Genomic DNA, 6,916 nt, shown 5'->3' with positions numbered 1-6,916 from the left:
TTGTATCACCTAAAGGGGGTAGGGAAATAGCCTGAGAAACACTCATGAATAGTCACAGCCCAGGGGCACAGGCTCACTAAAAGACTGAGTCCAAATCATAGGAATATAGAGTGCTTCTCTTCCTTCCCCTATACCTTAGAACCACATCAATAGAGCTCCCACAAAATAACAGGAGATTACAGGCAAAAGAACTGAAAGTCTCAGACTTTATTTAAGAAGCAATCTCTAGGGAAACCCAGACACAACAGAGAAGACAAAAACAAGAATACTGGAAGAAATTTTATCCCCAGACACCTATGGCTACAACACATAGTAAATACAGTTTATCTGACTCTGGCCCTGAGTCAGATAAACATAAAAGCTCACATTAAATGCCAACTTACCTCAGATCCTTTTACCCAGGACATCACATCCTGCTTTCAACCAAACATTACAAGGCATATTAATAGACAAAGAGTACAGTTTGAAGAGACAGAGCAAGCATCAGAATCAGACTCAGATATAGTAGAAAGGTTGGGATTATCAAACTGGGAATTTAAAACAACTATGATTAATACACTAAGGGATCTAATAGAAAAAGTGGACAAAGTGCAAGAATAGAAGGGTAGCATAAGTGGAGATATGGAAACTCTAAGAAAGGAAATGCTAGAAATCAAAAACACTGTAAGAGCAATGAAGAATGCCTTTGATGGGCTCATCCATAGACCAGAGACGACAGAGGAAATAACTAGTGAGCCTGAAGAGATGTCAATAGAAACTTCCAAAACTCAAATGCAAATAGAAAAAAAAAAAAAAGGCAGAACAGAGTATCCCAGAACTGTTGGACAATTACAAAATCTGTAAGATATCTGTAATGGGACACCAGGAGGAGAAGAATGAAAGAAAGGCACAGAAGAAATATTTGAAGCAATAATGACTGATAATTTCCCAAAATGAATGATAGACACCAAACCTGTAGAGTCTGCCTCTCTATTAATTCTTCCCATCCCACCCTGACCTACCTTTACATTTTAAAACCCTATTATATAATCATAATATAAAATTATAATTATTACCCCAAATTGGAACTGTTTTCATTTTATCCTTGAAAGGAGAATATCAAATGCCTTTATTGGGGAATTCCTTTTTTTTTATTACTTATTTTTTTTTTAGCTGAGGAAGATTTGCCCTGAACTAAAATCTATTGCCAATCTTCCTCTATTTTTTCTTTTTTTGCTTGAGGAAGCTTAACCCTGAGCTAACATCTGTGCCAATCTTCCTGTACCTTGTATATGGGTCACCACCACTGCATGGATGATGAGCGGTATAGGTCCGTGCCTGGGATCTGAACTCGGGAACACAGGCCGTTGAAACAGAGAGTGCTGAACCCAAACACTACAACACAATAGGCCAGCCTCTATTAGGGAATACTTCTGATAGCTTTCTAAATCACATAGGGTTCTTTACCTACACCAGTTTTTTTTCAACTATGTGGGATTTCCTAGCTGAGGGATATTTGGCAATGATGGAGACATTTTTGATTGTCATTACTAGGGGAGGGGTGCTACTAGCATCTGGGGAGTAGAGGTCTAGGATGCTGCCAAACATCTTAAAATGCACAGAACAGCCCCCAAAACACACGTCCCCAAAATTATCTAGTTCCAGATATCAATAGTTTTGTGGTTGAAAAACTCTGTTCTATATATATATCAATTTCCTGATGCCCCGATTTGTTCATTCCATTGTCTCATCTGAAATTTCTGTTTCCTTTTTCTTGGCCTAATCAAAGACCAAACTATAGGCTGACTTCCTCAATGAAATTTTACAAAACAAATATATTTGGCAATCACTCAATCTGTTAAACGTTTGACTTTCATTGTGTGCATTGTGCATTTTCTGCTTCTAATATCCTGTCCTTTAGGATCTGTCACAGGTTGAGTTTTCCGGAAGCAGATACTAGGACAGTTTGGCATATAGGCTATTTACTAGAAGTCACTATCTGTGAAAGGGAGATAAGATAAAGGATTGGACAGAGGAAAAATTAAACTACAATGCAAGTCTAATAAATCCTTGGTCAAACCAAGTAGAAGTTCTGGAACATATATGGCTTGTCAGAATTTATGCACGATGGGCTAGAAGAGCTAAGCCAGCATTTGGGTAACCCTTAAACAAGGTGGCTTTCTGAAACTGAGTCCTTTAAAGAGAGTTTTAGCTCAGTCCATCTCAAAGTGGGCTTAGTGGGTTCTTGAACCCATCCTGTGGTTATTTCTCCAATTCCAGAATGCATAATCGGGATAGATATACTCAGCAACTGGTAAAATCACCTCATTAGTTCCCTGACCCGTAAAGTAAGGGCTGTTATGATTGGAAAAGCCACATTCTAGAAAGTCACTAGAACTGCCTCTACCTAGAAAAATAGTAAATCAAAAACTATACCTCATTCCTGGATGGATTTCAGAGATTAGTGCCACCATCATGGACTTGAAAGATGAAGGGATGGTGATTCCCATCACATCTCCACTCAACTCACCTATCTGTCCTGTGCAGAAGACAGATGGATCTTGGAGAACGACAGTGGATTATTGTAAATTTGACCAGTGGGTTATCATAAGCTCAAATTGTAGCTACTCTCCCAGATGTGGTTTCATACGTTGAGCAAATTAACCCATCCCCTGGTTCCTTGTATGCAGCTCTTGATCTGGCAAATGCTTTTTCTCCACATCTGTTAATAAAGACCACCAGAAAAAGTTTGCTTTCAGCTCATAAGGCCAGCAATACAGTCTCACCATTCTACCTCAGGGGTATATCAACTATACAGCCCTATGTCATAATTTAGTTCATAAGAATCTCGATTGGGGCCAGCCCCGTGGCTTGGCGGTTGAGGGCGGGTGCTCCGCTGCTGGTGGCCCGGTTTCGGATCCTGGACGCACACCAATGCACTGCTTCTCCGGTCATGCTGAGGCCGTGCCCCACATACAGCAGCTGGAAGGAGGTGCAGCTATGACATACAACTATCTACCGGGGCTTTGGGGGAAAAAATAAATAAAATTAAATTAAAAAAAAAAGAATCTCGATTGCCTTTGTCTTCCACAAGATATCCCCCTGTTCCAGTAAATTGATGACATTATGCTGATTGTATCCAGTGAGCAAGAAATAGTAACTATTCTAGACTTATTGGTAAGATATTTATGTGCCAGGTAGGTGGAAAACAAATCTGACAGATATTCATGGGCCTCATTTCTCAGTGAAATTTCTGGGGGTCCAGTGGTGTGGGATTTCAATATTGTTTCTAAGACACGAGATAAGTGTCGCACCTGGCCACTCCTACAACCAAAAGAGTGACACAATAGTGGGCCTTTTGAAATTTTGGAAGCAACGTATTCTTCGTTTAGGTATGTCACTCCAGATCATTTACTGAGTGACCTGAAAATCTGCAAGTTTCAAGTGGTAACCAGACAAGAGAAGGCTCGGCATCAGGTCCAGGCTGCTGTGCAAGCAGCTCTGCCACTTGGGCCCTATGGTCCAGCACATCCAATGTTGCTTAAAGTGTCAGTGCAAATAGGAATGCTATTTGGAGCTTTGGCAGGCCCTTACATGTAAATCTCAGTGCAGGCCTTTAGGATTTAGGAGCGAAGCCCTGTCATCTTCTATAGATAACTACTCTCCTTTTGAGAAACAGCTTTTGGCCTGCAACTGGGCCTACACAGAGACTGAATGCTTAACTATAGGCCATCAAATGACTGTGAGACCTGAGCTGCCATCATGAACTGGGTGTTATCTGACCCACCAATGAATGCACAGCAGCACTCCATTATCAAGTGGAAGTGGTGTATACGAGACTGGGGCCACGTAGGCCCTGAAGGCACAAGTAAGTTACATAAAGAAGTGGCCTCCAAAAAATGTCCTTGTTCCCACCCCTGCCACACTGCCTTCTCTCTTCCAGCCTGCATGAATGTCCTCAAGGGGAGTTCCTATGGTCAGTTGACAAAAACAGAGAACTGATGATTCTGCATGATATGCCAGCACTACCCAGAAGTGGATAGCTTCAGCACTAGAGAACTTTTCTAGGACATCCCTGTAGGACACTAGTGAAAACAAATTTTCCCAGTGGGCACTACACTTTGAGCAGGGCAACTAGTTGTTCATTTTGCTTGGTAGAAGAAATGGCCAGATGTATGATTATATGCAAATTCGTGAGCTCTGGCCAATGTTTTGACAGGATGATCAGGGACTTGGAAGGAATATGATTAGAAAATTGATGACAAGAAGGTCTGGGGAAGAGGTACTCGGGTAGACATCCACGAATGGGTGAAAAACATGAAAATATTTGTTTTTCATGTTAATGCTCAAGAAAGGGTGATGTTGGCAGAGGATGATTTTAATAGTCAAGTGGATAGGATAACTCATTCTGTGGATACCAGTGAGTTTCTTTGCCCAGCTACCCCTATCAGCACCTAATGGAACAAAGTGGGCAGGGATGGAGGTTATGCATGAGCTCAGCAACGTGGACTTTTATTCACCAAGGATGAATTGGCTATAGCCACTGCTGAGTCCCCAATATTCCAGCATCGGAGACCCACACTGAGTCCCTGATATGGCACCATTCCACAGGCTGATTACGTTAGACCATCCATTAAACTACCTCCATCGTAGAATGGCAGTATTTTGTTCTTACTGGAATAGACATTTACTCTGGATATAGATTTACCTTCCCTGCATTCAATGTTTCTGCCAAAACCATCCATGGGCTTGAAGAATGCCTTATCCACCATCATATTATTCCACACAGCATTGCTTCTAGTCAAGGAACTCACTTCACAGCAAACGGCATGTGGAAATGGACCCATACACATGGAATTCACTGTGCTTACTGTGTTCCTCACCATGCTGAAGCAGCTGGCTTGATACAACGGTGGAATGACATGTTGAAGACTCACAATGAGTTATAGCACCATCTAGGAGGCAATACCTTGCAAGGCTGGGCCAAGGTCCTCCAGGAGGCTACATATGTTCTCAATTAGCATCATTATATATGGTGCTGTTTCCCCCGTAGTCAGGATTTACAGGTCCAGGAATCAAGTGGTGGAAATGGAAGGGGCACCACTCATTATTACCTCTAGTAACCCACTAGCAAAATTTTTGCTTTCTGTCCCCACAACCTTATATTCTGCTGGCTTAGAGTTCTTAGTTCTAAAGAGACAGATGCTTCTATCAGGAGACATAGCAATGATTCCACCAAAAAGAAAGTTAAGACTGCCACCTGGTAATTTTGGACTTCTTGTGCCTCTGGATCAACAAGCAAAGCAGAGAGTTACTGTGCTGACTGGCATGATTGATTCTGACTACCAAGGGGAAATTGGACTACTACTCCACAATGGAGGTAAGAAAGAGTATGTCTGCAATACAGGAGATCCCCTAGCATCTCTCTTAGTATTACCATACCCTGAAATTAAAGTCAATGGTAAACTACAACATCCAATTCAGGCAGGACTACTAATGGCCCAGACCCTTCAGGAATGATGGCTTGGGTTACCCTACCATGTAAAGAACCACAAACAGCTGGGGTGCTTGCTGAAGGGAGAGAATACAGAATGGGTAGTGGAAGAAGTTAGTTATAATACTAGCTATGCCCACGTGACCGATTACAGAAATGAGGACTGTAATGGTCATGTGTATTTTGTTATGAATATATTTGTGTGTGTGAATAGAAAAAAAGGCTATATATATAAAAGATATATATAGAAGAAAGATATTTACTTTATATACAAATAATTGCTTTATATATAATAATATTATATAATATATCAATTTTACATATTAATATATCAGTATATCAATATATATTAATATTATAATATATAAAATATTAACATATATATTAATAGAACTTTTTTTCTTCTTCTCTTATCCCTTTATCATGTAATGCAAGATGTACTGACTTAATATCATAATATTTAGGTATTTTTAACTTTACATTATAGTATTTAAGCTATGAGATATGGAGGAGAAGAGTAACATCATCCAAGGATTTTGATCCTCTTTGGGGGAAAGTATTAGTGCAATCCCTATTGTACACAGGACAGCTGATCATATTAGGTGAAAGTATGACCTTGTTATCATCTTTATTTGGAGATTAAGTATGATTTAAGGAAATGAGTATGAGTGCCCAGTTGACAAGGGGTGGATTTGTGATGGTTAATTTTATGTGTCAACTTGGAGGATGTTTTTGGATGAGATTAATGTGTAAATCAGTGATCTTTGAGTAAACAGATTACACTGCATAAAATGGAGGGGCTTATCCAATCAACCGAAGGCTTGAATAGAACAAAAAGACCAGCCTTCTCTAGGACTAGGGAATTCTTCAACAGACTGCCTCAGACTCCATCTGCACATCTCTTGGGTCTCTGTCTGTTGGTCTTGGGATTGGAACTGCACCCTCATTTCTCCTGGGTCTCCAGCCTCTGGCCTACACTGCAGATTTTGTACTCACCAGCCTCCATAATCACATCACCAGTTCCTTATAATAAATCTCTTTCTATGTTGGTTCTGTTCCTCTGGAGAACCCTGAATAACAGGGGGACCAAGACCTCTAATCTTGCAAAGCAGTGCAGATAGGAAGACAAAGGGCTCTAGATGGCTATATCTATATATCTATACCTATATCAACGTTGATATCTAGATATAACTTGTTGGTTCTGTTTCTCTGGAGAACCCTGACCAATACATTCACTATGCTTTCCCTTACTCCAAAGGCCAAAGACTCAATGTACTGGTTGTACTAACTACTTAACTACTAAGTATGCCAATCTCAATTAAACATTCAGGGACAAGACTCAATAGACATGCATACAGTAAGCCTAGAATTGATTTATTGGCATGCATGTGCCCTACTCTAACAAAAGCACTGTATTTCAAATGTCAATTTTATCTCAGTCCC

The 6,916-nt window shown here is 40.4% G+C and overlaps 1 pseudogene; it reads left to right on the top strand.

Annotated features, from left to right (window-relative positions):
- Positions 1-1,289: 1,289 nt before the first annotated feature.
- On the top strand, positions 1,290-5,499 carry LOC131396638 (uncharacterized; annotated as a pseudogene).
- The last annotated feature ends 1,417 nt before the right edge of the window (positions 5,500-6,916 follow it).

This window comes from Diceros bicornis, chromosome 33 (assembly GCF_020826845.1).
Source record: "Diceros bicornis minor isolate mBicDic1 chromosome 33, mDicBic1.mat.cur, whole genome shotgun sequence".
Lineage (NCBI taxonomy): Eukaryota > Metazoa > Chordata > Mammalia > Perissodactyla > Rhinocerotidae > Diceros > Diceros bicornis.
Note: the sequence above shows the minus strand (reverse complement) of the source record. Positions and strands in the feature narration are given on the sequence as shown.